Consider the following 21,080-nt stretch of genomic DNA (forward strand, 5'->3'; position numbering starts at 1 on the left):
AAATAGATGGATAGTAGAGAAAAAGAAAGAGAGAATCTTTTGGTAAAAACTGTAAATACAAGGTTCAATTTGTTTGATGTTTTTTTATTTTGTTTTGTTTGTTTGTTCAACATATGGATCTTTGAACTTCTTTCGGGTTCAAAAATTCAAACACATTGAATCATTGAAGGCTATTTGTCTTTTTTTTGGATCGGTATTCACAAAATATACCCGACACGTTTCCGTTTTGTTCTCTGTTTCCAAACAAACAAAATGAACCCTAAATGATGGATAAACAAAAACACGTCGTAACATCGATGACAATATAATGTATATATGGTTGAACCATATTGTTTCCGAAATAAAATCAACGAGGCCAAACCAAGGCAATCATCATCATCATCAAGCTTTTTTCTATGGATATTGTATGAAAAAAATATCCCTCTTTTTTCGGGTTTCGATTGATTCACAAACACTGTGATGTAGACAGATTCAATTCAATGCATTCATTCAATCGGGTTTTTTTTCAAATCAACCCTGCCACCCTTACTATGTTGACAAAAAAGAAAAAGAAAATATTTCACCCCACTTCGTTCTAGCATCCATTCATTCATACATTCGTTTCATTCAATTTATCTTTAACTATTATCCGAACAAAAACAATCCACCCACCATTAACATTGAAATTGAAATCCTAGATGATGTTGAACCACACACAAACATAGCTCGCGTGTATTGTAGCCTTTTTAGCACTAGTAATATCTTTGGTGGGCATTCATAATGATAAGTCGCTAAATTCCTAATTGCGTTCAAACATTGGCTATATTTTTTCCGGTTTTTTTTCATTTGATTTTTTTTGTTGTTATTTTTACTTGTCTATTTTTATTTTGGTTTGTTTGTTTATCTGTTTTGTTCATTCTTTTTTGTTTCACATTTTGGACAGGAAAAGAAAGAAAAAGAGGGAAAGTGAGAATAAGCCGTCAGCTTTTGATGATAATGATGATGAGTCAAAGTTTGAAGGCTAAATGTTGCAACAATCCATCCGTGATGATGATGATGATGATGATAGTTGAACTTTGACATTGGTCATAATTTTGGAATGATTTTCTGTATTCTTTCAACTGGATATTCATATATAGAATCCGTGACTATGACTCATTTAAAATAACAAATTATTTTGATCATCATTCTTTTACAATTTGACAATGATGATATATTCCAGATATAATGATCATTTTATTTTTGTTTTCAATTTATTTGAGCATGAAAATTTTTTCATTTTCAACAAACCTTAATTAATGTCCGGTTTCCGGTGTCAAATGTCATTTGACATCTTTAATTTATTTATTTAAATCAATTATGATTATTCTCAAAAAATGATGGAAAATTTTCCTATTCTTAATGTATTGTTTTTTTTGTTTTGAAAATATCTTAGATTAAATCAAATTAATAAACAAAAAAAACTCTATATAGTTTACAAAACAATTTTGATTGCTTCATATTTTGTGGATATCTAATGCATTACTATCGTTGTAGATAATGTTTATCGTTTATATTTCAAAAAAAATCCATCATGTTTATCCATCTGTTCATCATCATCATCATATTCATTCAGCAAATAATTTTTCGTTACTTTTCAAGATTCAAATCTAAGCTTACTTAACAACTAATACCAGATACTTGAACAATTCTGAACAGTTCTGTTTTTTTCAAGTCTTTGATAGAAATTTCATGAAAAAAAATGACGAAAAGAAAAAACGATGTGCACATGGTTCGATGGATACATCTTACACAAGTGGTATATGAGTTCCAACAATAATTTTTTTTTTTTGCTATATTTCAGAACAATCTGCTACCACTGCTGAATATATCAATTATATTTCTTTCATCATACAACCGCTACTACAAATTTAAAATCCGTCCGTTATATTGAGAATCCAGGATCCAACAAATGTATCTATGCGTGTGTGGTGCCATATCATTCGTATATCAGGATAGTCAGCATTTTCAGTAATGTTTTTTTTTCTTGGTTTCATTCGATCAAACGTCGATCATCAGATCAGATCAGATTGTTGTTTTTGAATTGTGTGATTATTTTATTTTATTTTTTCCTGTTTACTATTCTAGATTCTTTTTTTACTTATTTATTTTGGATCAAATTTTTTTTCTAGTTTCACGACAATCCAGTGTTGTTGTTTAGTGATAATTTCATCAAATTTATCGAAATTATATACAGCTTTATGGTTCTGTGAACATGTACTGAGACACTTGAACGATCCACAAAACGATTGATCCATCCATCCATCAACAACAGTTTGTATTGGACAACAACAAATAGTAATAATAGTGTCATCATCATCATCGTTGAATCGATCGAATTTTCTCTTTTTTTTGTTGTTGATTTGATGACAATTTCTATCGACAAGATTTTTTTCCAAACATTAAAAAAAATTTCGATGACGAGTGAATTTTTTGTGTGTCTTTCTGATCCATGGTCCATATATTTATTGTGTGTATGGCTAGTATGAGATTTCAATGCAATCATCGTTTTTTACTGTGTTTGTTTGCTTGTCAATGTAAAATAAAAATGTTGATTATCATCATTCATTGATAATAATAATTCTGATCGGTAAATAACTTTATGTTTGAACAATTTTTTTAAATGGTAAATTTTTTTGTCAATTATTATCAAAAACCCTAATATATTTTGATGTATTCGGAAGTAGATGTTCAACAAAAAAAATCACTATTGATAAAAAAAAAATTCTTTTTTTTTTGTTTCGATTTTTTGACGTTCATATCCATGATGATGATGATAATGGTTAGGCTTGTTCATTCGGTTATTTTTTTCACTTTTTTTACAATCTTTGGTCGGTCTGTTCGGGGTCATTAAAAGATCATTAAAGTCGCCATCGGGTTGTTATCGTTTTTTTTTCTTTTTTTTCTGGTTCACTTTTGCTTGCTCTCTTTTTTTTAACGTAATGTCAGATTCTATTAAACAAATCGGTGTTGTTGTTGATGATGATGATGATGATGACAATTTTTTCCATGTTTCAATATGTGTGTCGTTTGTGTGTGTTTAACACTTGGTTGTTAAATGGTTTATGTAACACAAAGCAAAAAAAATGAAACGAAACGAAACGAAAAAAATAAAATAATTTAGGAATTAATTCCAAGAATACTATAGTTATTGAAATGTTTCCAAATGAAACAAAATGAAATCTACAGTAGTTTTTTGTTTCTTCTTTTTCGATTTTTTTTTGTTTGTTTGGATTGCTTCGAATGAAATAAAATAATAATGTTATAATTTTGGATTGATTCTTTTTTCTTTGCTACATTTTGTTTGTCCGCCATTTCCACAATAAAAAAAACAGAGAAAAATCCATTTAAATTTTTTCTATTTTTGATGGATTTAAAATTTGTCTTTCCTATTACCCACCCACACACAAATACACACCACCAGAATCATTTCAGTTGTAAGAATGTTATTTTTTTCAATTTTGACTTTTTGAATTTATTGAAAATCCATTCGTATACAACAACAACAACACAGTTAGTATGTTAAAAAAAGTAAGAAAAAGCAAGAATTTTAATCTTTATTATGTAATAATAATGAATAGACTTTTTTGTATTCTCATATTTATTTATCAAATAGAAAAGCTTTCTACAGAATTCATTTTTTTCATAATGTTTCCATAGCAAATATTGTTGTTCAATCATTTCATTTTCATTTCTGTCAATTTTTGTTGAATATTATCAATGAATGAATAAAACTAACGTATTTTTTTCTACGCAGAAATTATTTGCTGATCTATTCTCAATCTTTAATCGAATATCAATTTGCTTCCTCTTTTTTTTCAACAAAATTATTATTCACTGTTATATTTTTAAAAATGATGGCAAAATTCTATAACAAACCTTCGGGCAGAATAAACGCATATAAAAGGAATAAACTATTCATTCATTTCACTATACATGGTTCGATATTAAATCCAATCAATTGATATTCAATCATCATCAATAATGTTTTCGTTTATGTAATAATTGAACAAATAAAAACATTGAACATATTTAAGGAAAAGTTTATATTTTTTTATCCATTATTTGACCAGATTTTTTTTCTTAATTTTAGAATTAAAATTGTGAATTTCTTTCTATTCATCACCATTTTGGTTTTGAAATGAATTGAGAAAACAAATATTTACCTTTATTTAGAACATACAATGATTTCATCAACAACATTTTGATGCTTGAATGCTTGACCATTCGCATCATCTACATCAATAAAGACTACTGGATTTTTTTTCAACAGAAAAAAATTCTGTTTCGTTGCGATAACACAGTCAATAGTAATAATAATAATAGATTTAAAGAATCAAAAAAACCAAAACACCAGACATTATAAATATATAATAGAAAATAAGCAAAGCAATTATTCTCATGTATCTTTCTTTTACTCATTGTATTTGACAATTATTTTTCCATTTCTCTTTCTCTCTATTATCATTTCATCACATTTTTCACCCAAATATATAGCGTAATAATAATATTTTTTTTTATATCCAAAACAAAACAAAAACAAACAAACACATGAAAATAAACTATCTCTACACATCTTCTTCTGGCCATCCGTGCGAATTTGCTTGTTTATTCTTTTGGGTTCTTTTATTCTTTACTGTTGCTGTTGCTCAACTTTCACCATTTTTTTCATATATTTATTATTAATTAGTTTTATTTGCCATTTTTTCAGACCATCATCATCGTTTCGTTTTTGTTTTCATTTGTCTGTCTATTTTCATACTTCAATACAATTTCAATTGCATCATATTACATTGAATTCTGTGATTCTTATGATGATGATGTTTTTTTTCTGTGCCTGCCGTAGAGAAGATTTGTCTATTGTTTATTCGTTCGTTTTTTTCGAGAATGATGATGAATAAAATGTCATTACATTAACTGTTAATGTATAAGGTTTTTTCGTTTCTTTTTTGGTTTGTTTTGAAATAAATGAGAATTTTCGTTATTATTTTTTTGTGTGTTTTCTTGGGAATAATTTTTTTTCACTATTTCTCTCTCAGAAATAATTCATATAACGGTAATTATATAATCTTTCATTTTTTTCTGGTTCGTTTGTTTATTTTTTTTCTTTTTTGTTGTTGTTGTTGTTGCTTTTATTGTTGTTTCCATTTGAATTGATACAAACAAAACAATATGAATAGGAAATATTACTAAAAACATTTAATCGTTTTTGTTTGTTTGTGTGCGCTGCATTCACAATGATTATGATGATGATGATGATGATGGAAATTCTTGTTTTGCTTATTTCGGTCTAATTTTTCAGCAAAAAAAAAAAAATAAAATGAATGAACAATATTCATATTTAAAATTTTATTCTTGATTCTTGGATAAAATATTTGTTTTGTTTTGCTTTGTTTTTCGATTTTCTGCTTCCATTAAAATTCTTATTGATATGATGGATTTGAGTAAAGAGAATAGAACGCAAACTTATGATGATGATGATATGAAAGCATTCTGTATAATGAATATATCGATTTTTCTTTCAGATTCTTTATGGTTTTGATTGTTACAATCTCGTTCACATTTATTGATCATCATCATTATTATTATAATTATAATTGATTGTTTTGTTTATTTATTTCGGATGAATGATCTATTTTTTTCTAATATTATTCTTCCCTTGTTTACCATCAAACCCAAACAAGATAAATTCCTGTTCGCAAGTCAATCATGAATATCAGAACTGAAAAATTTATTCAAAGAAAACAATAACAATGAATTGAGGAAAGAAAAAGTTCAATTAAAATGAATAACAATTATCGATTCCTTTTTCTTTGGCTTATTCTTACAAATTCAAAATTCTACATATATGACGACAGAAACAAAATGAATTCTTATCATTATTTTATTTCGTTATACATCATCAAGAATATTTATACGAGAATAAATTCATTCTTTCGTTTTGTATCTTTTTTTCTCTCCATATCTGTTTGATTTTATGATGAAAGTTTTTTCTTTTTTATTCGCTTCAATGGATTGATTTTTTTCCATCTTCTACTCATCATATCAGTTCAGTGAATAAATTCAATTGATGTTTTCGGATAAAATCTACTTTCATTTTACCTGTTTTTTTTGTTTGATTTCATTTTCAACACAATGATAATTGAATTATTTTTAAAGTAACAACGAAAAAAATAAAAATCTTGATTTTCATTATTTAATGATAATACTTTCCATTGTTACTGATTTCGAAACACTCCGAATTTGTCACTGATTTCAAAAAAAATATACAAATACCAATGGTATATGTAAATAGACTGAAAAATATTTTCGATCATACACACACTTATCATTATTAGAATTGCCATTCATTATATATGTTTGGTGATAGTGAATAAAAATATTTTTGGGTTGTTTTATTCACATTAATGACAATAATGATTATGTCATATAATCATCGAAAAAAATAATGGATCTGAGGTTAATATTTATTTCTGCAATATACAATATATGAACAGAAAAAAGATAAATACCAAAAACGAAAAAGAAATTCAACACTTTAATTACTTTATTCACCCAAATAAATATAATGTGATTCCATTCTTATATAATGTTCACATTATTCAACAACAACAACAAAAAAATGAAAAATAAAATTCTTCGTTTTTTTTCATTCCACAGCCGTATTTGGTTCCATTTTTGTTGTTGTTGTTGATAATGGGCATCAATCAACAAACTCAATGTACATAATAATTAAAAAAAGATCCACTGTGTGCGTATGTGGAACCCACATAATGATAATGTTCATTTTTTTCTGGAACAAAACAAAACAAAAAAAAAACTCTAAAAAATTTTTCTTCTAGTTCCAACTTTTATTGGTATCTTCGTCATCATCATCATTGTTTTTGTTTGTTTTGTTGTTGTTGAAATGTTGTTCATTTTTTTTGTTGGTATTTGTTTATTCAAAAACAACAACAACAAAACTGAAAAAAAAGTTTTATTTTATTTTGTTTCATTATTGCATCATCATTACAAACACTACCATAAGGCTCAAATTGCATTATTATGAAACGAAACAAAAACAAAAAACAAACAAAATTTCAAAGAAAAACAAAATAATGATAATAATTCTCATTATGAACAGCGAATAATGGCCATTTTTATCCCAACCATACTGTTTGATAATATTTATGGAAGCGAGAGTGAAAAGAAAATTTGAATAAATAGGATGTAAGCCAACATTGAATTTTGGATGCCAAAGTTGTCAAATCATCAGGATCACATATGGACTTATGAACATACAAAAAAATATTAATTTATAAACAAAAAGTTGTTGTGATTAAAAACGATTGAACGAAATAGCTAAAATTTTGAAGAAAAAAAAATTTTTCCTGGTTCGGTCGATTTGTTGTTGTTTTCATTGATGATTATTTTTATTTTTTCATTCGGTTTTTTTTGGTTGGTTTACGGTTGTTGTTTTTCTTGGAATCCATTTTTTTCTCGCTCATTATTTATCGTTTTCTTTTTTTTCTATCTTTAGTTTCCTAGTACATCTTCATTATTCTTTCCTTTTTTTTTTGGAAAATTTCTTTTCATAGTTTTGTCATTTATTTGTCATTCATAAGTGGATTTTTTTCGAAAAACACACACACACACACAGAACATATAAATTCCATAATCATCATTATTCGATTCTTTTTTTTCATTCTCATTCACTCTATATGTTTATCACATTTGTCACAAGAAAAAAAATTCTGTGCTGTTGTTATTCTGCCCGAGAAAAAATGTCGAAAGGGAAATTGAGAAATTGAATGAGAGAAAAAAAATTGTCTCCAAGTAAAAAATAGGTTTTCATTGGTTCGATAAAAATGAAATGAAAAAAATTTTTAATGTAGAAAATAAAATAACTGGAAAAAAAAGAGAAAGAAGAGGCCAAGAGTTTAGTCAAGTTTTTCGTTTTTAATAGCATGGCCCATTTTGTCATCATCATTGATGGAATTTTCAATATTGTCGTCAATACATCTAGGAAGCATGCATGCATATCACATATTGTTTTCGGAAGTTAAATGCAACATTCCACTTGGTTTTTTCAGCATCTTTGATGATGATGATGATAATGATAATAATGAAAAATCAAAAATTCATACGATTCCTCGATTTCGAATCGTTATTTTCCTCGAAATTTTTTCCAATTCTTTTTCAATTTCCGGAATTTTTCTCCAAATTTATTGTTAACAGTGCAAACAACAATGTCTTTAGTTCAACAGAATTGAGAATGAACAACAACAATAACGGAAAATAATTTTACAAAATATTCACGAGAACAACAACCTAAAAAAAATCAAATGTTTTGATTTACATAAACATGTTTTTTTTGCCTCCGTTTTACTATAGTCTTTCATAGAATAAAATAATAATAAAAATAAAAAATTTTGATAACAAATGAAATTCTCTACAAGCATCCTGGTCGATTCTGTTGTGAAATAGTGAAAAACACTATAGTAAAACTTACAAGGCCATACATGTTGTTTGTAAATTAGTAACTTATGTAAATTAACATTCGTATATTTCAAATGTCTACCAAGACCAACAACAATAAAAAAAGTTCACTCACAAGATCGATTTCCGCCCATGATGTTGTTGATGATAATCATCGTCTACATCATCATAAGAATCTTCAATCAGGATGCTGTAAATGGGAAAAAATGTATAGTAAAAAAGAGAGAGGAAAAAATTGCATTACAAAACGGAATATAGAATAGGAAAAAAATTTTAAAATTCAATTTTTTCAGACTCATATCATTGTTTTGTTCGGGTTATGTATAAAGTTGTTGTTATTGATGAAAAATATTCTCCTGTGAATTCATTTTGTTTAAAGTAATTGTAATTGGAACCATTGTAGTATATATTGAATCAGTTGTACACGATTTGAATTTCCTTTTCATTTATTCTTCTTTAACCTTTGATAAAGGGAAAAAAGACAAAAAACATTTACATTTTTTCTTAGCAAAAAAAGTTCAAAACCTTTGAACTGAACTTGACATGAATTTTTTTCGCTGTTCCAATCACAAATGATCAGATTCACATTTTTTCCATTTCCTGAAAGAAAAAAAGGCTTGAAGCAATATTTATTCCCAATCAAAACTCATATCATCATCAATTTGATGATGATAAATGTATTCTTTTAAAATGTAAAAAACAAACAAAATGGCTATTCAGATATTCATCTGTTTTTTTTCACTGATCTCTATTGACAAACAAACACATACAGGTGACAATATAAATAAAGTGAAAAATTTTATAAAAATCAAAGGATTCAGAGAAAATGATGGCAAATAATAAAAATATATACAGGTTATTATTCCCGTGAGTAATATAACAAAAAGATATAAAGATAAACAGAACAGTTTTTGCATCATTCATTTCTATTCATTTGTTCTTTTCCGCCAGCTATTTCATATTATTTATTTGTTTGTTTATTCTGTATTTTGTTTTAGAAAAAGAAAAATCCGACATTCATCAATTTGAATTTATGACTATTTTTTCTGATTTTTTTTTGAAAAAAAACTTTGTCGTTGTTTACTTATTTTTTTCAAAAAATTCGATTCAAATTCAGTAAATAAAGTAAGTCGGATAATTTGACTATTGCATCAATACAAACACACAGGCATTGAACATAAGATATGATTGTCTCAAAACATTTTCAAAATTGGAAAACCGTTTTCTACATTTCATTATTATTGAAAGATTTTTGTCATTTCTATATTAACAATTCATTTGGTTTTGTTTTGTTTTTTTGGGAAGAAACTTTTTTGTTTTTTGTTTTTAATGACATCCTATGAGAATGGAATCGGAATAAATTTGAAAAAAAGATCTTGCATCAGATTTTGGTTGTACATTGAAAAAATGTTTTTCACCGTTTACTGCTCACTACTGATACCTAATGATGCCTAAATTAATATGGATTATAATAAATACAAATAGTGAAAGAAAGAATATGAAAAGAAAATTTCAAAAACAAAACAAAACAAAAATAAATAAATAAATTCCTACTTTTTGTCACATAAATTCTCTATACATTCGATTGTTCCGTTTTTTTTGCATTCAAAATCAATGATGGAAAAAGAGATTTGTTTTTAGTGCAAATATTCCATTGAAGAGTGCAAAAAAACAAAACAAAAATTGAATCCAAATCTTTTTTTCTGGTGGATCATTTGGACATTCCAAAATTTTTTTCACTCTCTCATTTTATTTTATTTAATGAATGGAATTCCTATTCTATTTTTATGAACGAGCCAAACACAAACTCGAAAAAAGAAGAAAAAAAAACAAAAATCCATGAATTTCAATTCTCCAGATGATTTCCGGACTAAATAGAAAATGATGTGTGTGTGTGTGTCCAAATAGTTTGTTCAACAATAGTATTATTAATTGACAATTGAAACTTTTTTTCTTCTTCTTCTTTATTTAATTCCAAATATATAAAACATTTCTGTTTTTCTTCATTTCATTTCATTTGTTGAAATGATATCTAAACTTTTAATTTTCTATACATTAAAAAGACACACATCAATTCAGTATTTAATATATTGGTTCTCATTTTCTCATTTGAAAGTTTAGAATTTTCAAATAACAAAAAAAAATGGTAGAATTCTGGTTATCATCAATTTTTATATTCAGTTTTATTTCTGAATGTTCATGAAAGGAAATGAAAATCATTAATCAATCGTGTTTGTATAGTTGGCAATGGTTTTTTTTGTTGTTATTGGCTGATGATTAAATAATAAACATCATCATCATCATCATCAAACATCAACATTGCATATCGGCCATATTGATTCTTCCTCAAACGATTATCATCATTTCGGTTTCATTCCACATTCCGAATGATAAAGCAAAATATTTTTTCAATTTTAAACAGAATTTCTTTCTTTCTTTCTTCCGTTTCGCATTCAATGACATTTTTCAACATTTAGAATTTTTGAAAATTAATATTTTTTTCTCATTTTGAAACATTTTCCTTATCATTATTATTAGATTAAAAATGACAATATTTTCATTATGCAAGAAGGAAAAAAATGTGAAAATTGTCTATTTGCAGACTACCACGACTTCTACAGTCGAAATAGTATTCTCATTTCACAGAACGAAACGGAATTGAGTAAAATGAAAACAAACCAAAAACTGAGCCGAAAAAATAACATAATCTTTGGATACGAGAAAGAATGTTCTATGAATAATAATAATTGTAAAATGAAAACAGATAATGAAACTTTCTTTGAATACCAACCAAAAAAAAACCTTCACCCAAAAGACAAATTCTTTTCACATAATTTTCATTCAAACAAGGAAAAAACATATCTTCTTGAATATTGGATTTCTACACACACAAATTTTTTCGCATATAAAATTTCTACTTTTTCCTTGATGTTTCACTTTTTGAAATGACAAAATTTGTGAATTTTTTTCACCGTTGTATCCAAGAAACCCGTGAAAAAAAAAGAAGAAAATTCATTTGGAATACGAAATAATACCACACATTGATGTTGTCTATGTTGGTGTAGGCGTTTTTTTTCTTCTTGTTTTGAAACCATTTTTGTTGTTCGTGATGATAACTAATCATGACATTACATTACGTTTGGTTAAATTAATTTTTTTCTTTCAATTTCCATCCATTTTCTTGACTAAAACAATTTTCACGTTTCATTTTATACATTTTGCAACCAAAAGTTATCCCAGAACAAAAATATAATATTTTTTAAAAAATTTTATTTCAAAAAAAGCAAATTTAATTTCATTCATTTAACAAAATGAAAAAAAAATTTAATGGCTACTGTAATGTGATGGACATGTATGGTGAATGCCATCTTTTATCATTTTATCATCGCCAGAATTTTTTTCTTTCTAAAGCCATTTTATATTGTAAATTATGATTTAAATCCACAACAAAACAGACCGAACAAATATTGTCTTGCTGAATAAAAGTAGGATTTACGCAAACACATTTCTGGATAATAATAAAGCCCATATTATCATTATTCGACTAAATATCATGGAAATTAATGAAAAATTTCATACGTTTCCGTTTTGTTTTACTTGTTTTTTTTCGCAACCGATTTACATCCGTACATACATCGCATGTCTGAAACTTTTTTTCTCGTTGTCTAATGTTAATGATGACGATTATTGTTGTTGTTGTTTTTGTAATTATTCAAATGATAATAAAACAATTTGAATAATTTCATTGATGATCATCATCATTGAAATCATTGGAGAATACTTTAAATGATAGATTTTTATTATGTTTTTCTCATTTGTCGATCGACAAGTTTTTTGATAATGATGATGATATTTATGCAAAACTTTTTTCTTCACTTTGATTGTTTGTCACATTTTTGTTTTTGCATCCACTTCTCTGTTTAACTTTTTTTTTGATTATTTCAATTGTAAACGGTTTTTTTTCTTTGGTGAATGATGCGGTAATTTGAGCTACAGTAGTATTCTGTTTTTTACTTTGTTTCAACTTTTGTATAAATAAATTTGATAAAAATGATGATTCCATCTCTCTATATATTTTATAAGACGAAAAACAAAAAAATCTTTTGGGATTTCACTCTATTTTTTTCCCATTTTTGTACTAAGAAATTCATGTCGATTCACACACAGACATTCATACATACATACAAACATCATTAACATTTGGTCGTTCGAATTGAATTAATTTCTAATTAGATTCACTTTAACTTTCTTATTTCTTTTACATTTATTTCTCTATGATCATCATCATCATCATCAATGGTCTTTATTATGATTCTTTGATGATTTGATTTTCAACAACAAAAATAAAAACAAAACAAAAAATAGCGAGAATAAGTGAGAACGATAGAAACTTTTATTAACTTTTCGTTTTTTGCTTGCTTGATTTTTCTTCAAGTTCTTCTGTTGTTTGTTTATCTCAACAAATACACACACACACACGAACTATTCCGTATTGTGGAGAATGAAAAATTTTTCGTTGTTGATTTTTTTGTTTGTTTAGTTAGTTGCATCATCATTGGCTATTTATTTCTTTCTATAAACTTTTATTGGTTGTTACTGATCATTTTTAATGAGATTTTTTCATCAATATCAATGATGATGATGAAAAAAAAACTAAAACTATTTCATCCAATAATGCTGGACAATATTAATGTTGGTGTGTCTCTAGGTTTTTGTTTATGTTCAAGTTTTTTCCAAAGATCTTTTCCAAGTTTTTAAAATTCCATACGACACACACACACCGAAAACAAATCACATTTTTTCCCGAAGCGTCAATGAAAATCATCATCATTTTTTTTTGCACATCATTCAATTTTTCATCACATACGTATTCGCATCATATTCCAGTTATCATTATCAATTGTAAACTTCAATTTTTCATTATTTGATTTTGAACATCTTTTTTCTTTAGTTTTAGCAAATCAAGATAAATAAATCTTTTCACATTCTTTATTCGGTTATTTGATTATTATTTAACAAATTTGACAAACTAGACTAAAGAAACAAAAACAACAAAATTGATTGTACATTTCTTTTTCACTGTATTAGTAGAATTTTATGATCATAATTCTATAGAATAGAACAGAATTTTATTCTTTGATTTTTGTATCTTCAATCTTGGTTTTTTTCTCCATGATATGTGATACCGTTATGCATACACATAAATTTTATTTGTTGACAGTGATCATAATAATTTAAATTATACACTTTTTTTTCTTCACTGGTAAATTTTCATATATCCATAATCGTATATTTGATTTAATTTTTATGTCTCTCTTTTTATGTTGTTGTTTTTGCTTGGCTGATTGCTTGAATAAAGTATAGTGTAGTTGGTCGGCTATTTTGGCTGTCATAACGATGACGATAATAATAATAATCATGATAATAAGATTACGCAACCCATATAAAACGAAAATATTAATATTAAAAAAAACAAAGATTTCTGTTATTATGATTATGATGATGATGATGACAAAATACAACGCCCATTTTTAGTTATATTCTTTTCTCTAATTCTTTATTCGTATTCTTTTCGTCTTTGATTCAATGAACCCTCAATTAGGATCTTGAAATGAAATATATTACCAAAAAAAAGAAAAGAAAAAGAAAAAAAATTTTATGATTGAGTGAGTGAGTAAGTGAAAGCGAAATGAGTGAATGAGTAAAATGAATGATCCAATAATTTGAGCCAATTTTCCTTTCTGAAAATATATACCACACACGAATAATAATAATAATAATAATGATAATAATCGAAGAAGAAGAAAAAAAGATTGAGAATCATAGTGAGAGAATGAAAAAAAAATTGGTAACCAAAACCAATAAGAAAATTGTTCGTTTCATTTGTTTTATGTTGATGATGATGATGGTGTATGGGCAAAGAAAAATCTAATTTATTGGTCCAAAAGTAAATCATAGACAAAAAAAAATCCCGTATTTTTCCTCTCTTCTCGTTTACAATGTTAAGTGAATATACACAAATAGGATTCGGTTTTTTTTGCTTCTTCCCGAAACGAAACCCCGAATGATTCTTTATTTCATCGGTCGATATCATTATTATTATTATGGATTCTATGTACTTCAAAATTTTGATGTTCTTTTTTTCAACTGGCACACAAACTTTCATCCATTAAGTTGATTTGATTAGGAAATTTTTTCACTTTCGTAAAAAAGTGAATTTTTTTTTAAACCCAATTCGCTAATTAAGGCGATTCTCTTTTTTTTCAATGTGTTTTGCTTAAGTGAGGAAAAAATTAGTCCAAATTTTCTTTTTTAGTCGTAGAAAACTAAATCAAGTGTGTAGCGAAATATCTTTTTTTTTCAACTCGTTGCATTTTCAATCCCCTCACACACTAATTTAATAATTATGCTCAGGATGAAGAAAAAATGTAACAGCTTGAATTTTTTATTTTTCTATTACACACAAATGAAAAAGAAGTTCTTTTTTTTTCTCGGTGAAATGATAATCTATAGACAAATTTGAATGAAACAAACAAATAAATACAGTTTGAGAATAGTTGATCCGCATCGCAAAACTGGTCATCTGCCACCCATGATATTGATATTTTTTTGCTGGTCTTTGGAATATCAATTGTTTTTGTTTTCCATTTTTCACAAATATGATGTTGTTTGCGTTTTATTTTCATTTTCCATCTAGGCGAAAAAACAAAATGGAAAGCAATTTTGGTTTCTTTTACAATAACATGTTTCTTTTTTTCATCTTTTCCTATATTTCTATTTGTTATTCTGATTTTTTTCCTCTCTATAGGTTAGATTGAAATCTGAACCTTTTTTCTTAGAATATGATATTTTTTGTGTATATTTTGTTTTTTTTTGAATCATCATAATATTAAAATCTAGATCTCAATATTGTTATTTTAAACTGTAAATAACAACGTTCAAACTTTTTTCTGGTTAGATTATCGTTTTTTTTGGTGGTTCAGCATAGAAAAAAATGATGATAATAAAATTGAAATCGTTCAGCCAAAAAAAATGATGCTGTTCATGACCAAATGACCATTTCGAAACGATAACATCTTTTACTCGGATTTAAGTTTTCAAATTCTTTATTTTTTGTATTCATTCATTTTATTTTTATTATTATTATCTATATTGGTTTCTTATGGGTTTTGTTTCTTGCAAAAAGAATATGGATATTCATATAGATGATTTATCTCTGAAAAAACAGTAATTTTACAAATTTCCACTTAAATCAAGGATTAAATAAGTTTCTTTTTTCCACTGGTTTATTTAGATTCCGAAATTCTTTAGATGATGACGAAGAAGATGAGATGTAAAGAAAAAAAACATGAATCTTGACTTTTGGAAAAAAATTTCATTCAAAATGAAAAAATTCATTCTTGTTTCATGTAAAGATAATATCATTGAAAACAACGATGTTTACACACTCGTACATTTATTCAACGGAAAAATTTATGTAGAAATACAAATGAAAAGTATACGGATTTTTTTTGTCTGATTTGTTTTAATGTTAAGACTTTCATTTTCTTAGAAACAAAAATAAGCAAAAGATTGATTATTTTCTATTCTTTTGTTTTGTTCGTTTTCTTTTGGATTTTTATTTTGAAAGCAGAAAGCAATGAAACATATAGACCATGTTGTTGTTGACTTGATGAATTATTAATTTGTAATTTTATCCATGCACATATACGCCGTGTGTGTTGATAAACAAACTTAAACGAACCGAAAAAATAACGAAAAACGTTTTTCATTGGAAAATATTTTCTCATTTGAATTGAATAAATGAAAACTTTTGACTTTTGGATAATACTTGGAAATGCAAAACTGACTGAATAAATGAATCTTGTTGTTGTTGTTTTAATCTTACCGGCTGTTAATTTACATTCCTTATTATTTCTTGATGTGAAAAAAAACCTATTTTTTTAAATTACTTTTTTTTGCAGCTTAGTATACCTGACTGTTATTTTGGTCGTTTATAAATATTAACCACGATGTTATAAAATATTCTATTGTAGTGAACTTGAATTAGCATTTGTCATGTTCAACTAAATTGTTATTTCTGTGACTATATATAAACTAATTCGTTGTCAATAAAGCTCAGTCGAGTCTTTGTCACTACATTGGTGACCCGTTCTCTACACCAACTTCTGATAGTTTTTTTTTTTGTGCTTTCTCCTTGTTTTTCTTTTTCTCTTCTCGTAAATTCAACTTCGATGGCTGATTTTCAACAATCAACTTCGGGTTTATCCCGTCCACCATCGCAACCACCATCAGCTAGTTTACGTACAATTCAAGCTGAATTTTCTGAATTTACGATGGACGCAGTAATCAAGTTAGCTTGGTTCTTCCGCCTGCCTCAAGAAAAACAAAATCTCATTCGTTTGAACTTGTATTCTTCCTCATTGGTGACATTGGCTCAAACCTTGGATTGCTGTGAAGGTACACCAAAATCGTCTACCAAGATTGCCGCCTTCATTAAGCAAAATCGAGTAGTTAAGATTCGCTATTATCATATATGATATCTATCGTCTATTGACGATTTGGTGATGGGGCAATAAAATGCTCACAATCATGCTCTTTCTCTTCTCCTGCTTCGCAATCCAACTCAAGTTCAAAATCTACGAATGATGAAGCGCCATCGGTGAAAAACACGCCACCTCAACCATCATCTACTTCAACAATCGCTTGTGTTAACGTGCTTAGTCCAAACCATGCCGTTTTATGATTAAGTGCGCCCTCACTGGCTTATTGTTTCAAATTGATATTGGTGCTGAAATTTCTACTATCCCTGTTTCTTGTGTACATAATCCTGTACGCACTTCTTTGACAGTTACCACTGCCAATGGTTCGTGTGTCGCTACTTATGGTTTTCATACTATGTGTATTGACATTGGACTTCAGAAACAATACAATTGGCAATTTCTCGTTGCTGATCTTCCGCAGCCTTATCTCGCTCTCGACTTCCTTGCACATTTTGATTTAAGCATGCATCCGAAAAACAGAAAAATTTTCGATTCTTCTCGTGAAATCGCTGCATTCTGCATCATGACCTCCGACGTTAATAACAACGTTCTTGCCTTGGCTCGAGATTCGAAACCAATCAAACATTTGTCTCGGCATGTTATCGAAACATCCGGCCTTTCGGTCGTTCAAAAGTTTCTTCAGGTGCATATTGATACATTGACCAAAGTTAAGTAAGAATTTGCTAAGCTATTGGAATTTGTCATCATTCGACCATCTAAATTAGATTGGTCTTCACCGCTACATGCCATCGACAAGTTCATGTTTCTTGGTCATTCGATCTCAAAGAGCCAAAACAACGACCGAATTACGCCGTTTTCTAGGTCTCATCAATTTCTATCGTCAAACGATATCAAATGCTGTCGCATTTTTGGCTCCTTTGCGTTTAATGTTGATCCGTGACATATTCTTATTGGCATGATGATCACATTCAAACGTTTGTATCGGCTAAATCTGCCTTACAACAACTTACTTTTTCTGATCCACTCACCAAATTATCATTTGCTGTGGATGCTTCTAAAATGGTTATTGGAGTGGTCCTCCAACACTGGCCGTTAATTTTAGAATTTTGTTCGCCAATATCGTTCGCAGCTTATTCAGCTGTAAAATATTTCGATTATATGCTCGCTGTTCGCGATTTTATTATCTTTACCAACCATAAACCATTAACATTTTTATCAACAGGTACTCAAAATTCTTGTTTATCAATCAAACAAATTCATGCATATCAACATGGATATTATCGGCCCGCTTCCTATCTCGGTGGGGATGAAGCATATTGTTACAATGGTCGATAGTTTCTCACGTTGGCCAGAAGTGTATCCGGTCGATTGTATTGATGCCTCAACTGTTAGTGGTACGTTGCTTCAATGGATTTCATACTGCTGTTCCCAAGTTTACTACCACTGATAGAGGACGACAAATTGAATCTCGCATCTCTCAACTAATCAAGTATCTCGGAGCTCACCATATAGCAACAACATCATATTATCCTCAAGTCAATGATCTTGGTTTCAGCTCTGCTCAAATACTTTTTGGTCAAAATCTTATTTGTCCGGGTGACTTGGCAACTGTTATTCCGCTGGCTAACGACCCGGCTAAAAACGTCAATCAACTAATCCGTGCTTTCAATTATCTCCAAGCCATACCGACACGTGCAATTCAGCTAACCAAATGTACCATTCCATATGCTTTGTTGACCTGTTCATATGTGTACGTATTAAATCAAAACAACCGTCTCTTGCAAATTCGCTATAATGGTCCATTTCGTGTTATCGAACGTCAAAATGATGTTTCAAATTGGAGATGTCTACCGGATTGGATACGGTTCATATTCGACGTTCAAAAACAGCCGTTATTACCACCGAATCTACACGTGAATATTGGCCACGTAATTGCGGGCGTCCTCAAATCTGGTGGTGAGGCATGTAGTGAACTTGAATTAGCATTTGTCATGTTCAACTAAATTGTTATTTCTGTGACTATATATAAACTAATTCGTTGTCAATAAAGCTCAGTCGAGTCTTTGTCTCTACACTATAATGATACGATTCGATGTCAACATTTTGTATGTTTTCTGAATAATGATTGTTTCATTAACTTTGTGAAACAGATGATGTTTCACACAACAAACACATACACACATAGTAAAAGAATTTCACAGAATTAATGCTCAAACTAAAATGCAATATGTCACCTCACATAATGATGATGATGATGATAATACTGAACAAAGCCCAAAAAAACATTATGGTTGTTGATTTTTGTCATCAATTTGTTATTCATTCATTCAAAAATCATCAAAACACTATATAATTGAATCGACACCAAAAAAATGAAACTTTCTTTGGATCATTTGTATATTGTTATATTTCTATTCATTTCACTGACCTTACTATGATCATTATCATCATGATGGATAAAATGAAATGATTATTTATATGTGAAAACAAGCAAACAAATTACATCATCAGATTATTTGAGAGCAGATATATCTAAAATAAACCGGACACCGAACAAAACAACTGAGGAATAAATAAACAAAAAATTAGAATTTCAATTAATGTGAATGTTTTGCGTGCGTGTTATTTTCATTTTTTTTCTACTACACATAAGGTTGATCTTTTCCAGTTCCCATTGGATTTTTTTTTGATCTCTCCCACACTTTCTTTTTCTCTACTCAAACTGTATACTGGGTCATTATCATCACATCGAAACAAAACCAAAAAAAGAAAAAAAAACAGAGTGGTCAATATATTTGGTTCTGGTTTCTATTTTTTTTCTACTTTAATTTAATTGAATTAAAGATCAAAAACCGGATTCTCTTTTTTCTTTCTCATTCACTTATACAATTCTGTTTTTCGTTCATCCACTTTCTCCTCTTGGTTGAAAATAACGGAAAAAATTTATTATCTTCTTTTTTCTTAAAGCATTCACGTCACAAATGTATTCGTTGTCATGAATTTTTGTTTTTTTCTTTTTGAAAAAAATAAAAATAAAAATTGCCATTTCTTACCAGCATAATACACACACACACACTCGTTATACTGACCTGTGAATTCTTAATATTTTTATCCATTTCTTTTTTAACACACATGACACACACACACACACCAGATCCCACAGAATCATAATTTTTTATTTCATCATATTTCTAATTTTATTTCCTGTCTATACCGTATTTTTTAATTCATATCATAAATTATTTATGTCACCAATAGAGATATCAAATAAGGGATCTAGGCGACGAAGAATTTCTTTTTTTTTCTTTTTTTTATAGAATTTCCTAGGAATTCTATACAAACAAAGACACAGATATAGATAGGACACTTGTGCGTGTGGCAACACATTGTACACTTACATTACACTAGGATTGATTTAATAGTTGGTGTTTTTTTTCTTCCCTTTCTTTTTTACTTTTTTCTTCAATTCTTTATATAACCAATCGAATACGAATAAATTTGGCTTGAATTTGAAATCGAAATCGATCGTGAACAAAAAGAAATGTGTGTGTGTGTGTTTGTGCTAAGATGATCTTATTGGCTATTTTCGTTGGTACCGGGTTTCGATTTTCATTTTCAAATTGTGTTTACCGTTTATTTTTATCCTTAGAGATATATTTCAGATTTTTTTTGTTGAAATTCAATGTAAATAGCGTGACAAACACACACACACTTCTTGTTTTTTGGATGGAAAAGAAAAGAAAATTATGATCTTGAAACTTCAATTGTCTTTGAAGAGATCATATTTTTAATAAATACATAGGATATTGTAAAAAGTGGTAGTGCAAAATCTGTGTCCATTTTCTATTTGCTGACAATCATAATTCATTGATTTTTTTTTTTTGATTTCGGTATAAGTGTGCATTGGAATTTTAATTTTATTTTTTTCAAATCCACTAAATCACATTGTGCCGAGTGTGTGTTTGCATATATATGATATCATTGTCATCGATTCTAGAATTTTCCATATTCTTTATTCATATATTTTTTGTTCATTCGCTTGTTGGTTATCCCATTTCATTTATAAGTTATTTGAATCTT

The 21,080-nt window shown here is 28.1% G+C and overlaps 1 protein-coding gene across 1 annotated transcript in view; it reads left to right on the plus strand.

Moving 5' to 3' along the window:
- Positions 1-1,999: 1,999 nt before the first annotated feature.
- LOC113791928 (teneurin-m-like) overlaps positions 2,000-21,080 on the plus strand; it is a 38,388-nt gene continuing 19,307 nt past the window's right edge. Inside the window, exon 1 of the mRNA XM_075823105.1 lies at positions 2,000-2,608. The gene's annotated coding sequence lies outside the window, so the exon portion shown is untranslated. The remainder of the gene's footprint in view (positions 2,609-21,080) is intronic.

This window comes from Dermatophagoides pteronyssinus, unplaced genomic scaffold (genome assembly GCF_027571235.1).
Source record: "Dermatophagoides pteronyssinus isolate colony J.1.1.1.1 unplaced genomic scaffold, Derpt_VIB-CSIC_2022.12 sq0023, whole genome shotgun sequence".
NCBI classification, from domain to species: Eukaryota; Metazoa; Arthropoda; class Arachnida; order Sarcoptiformes; family Pyroglyphidae; genus Dermatophagoides; species Dermatophagoides pteronyssinus.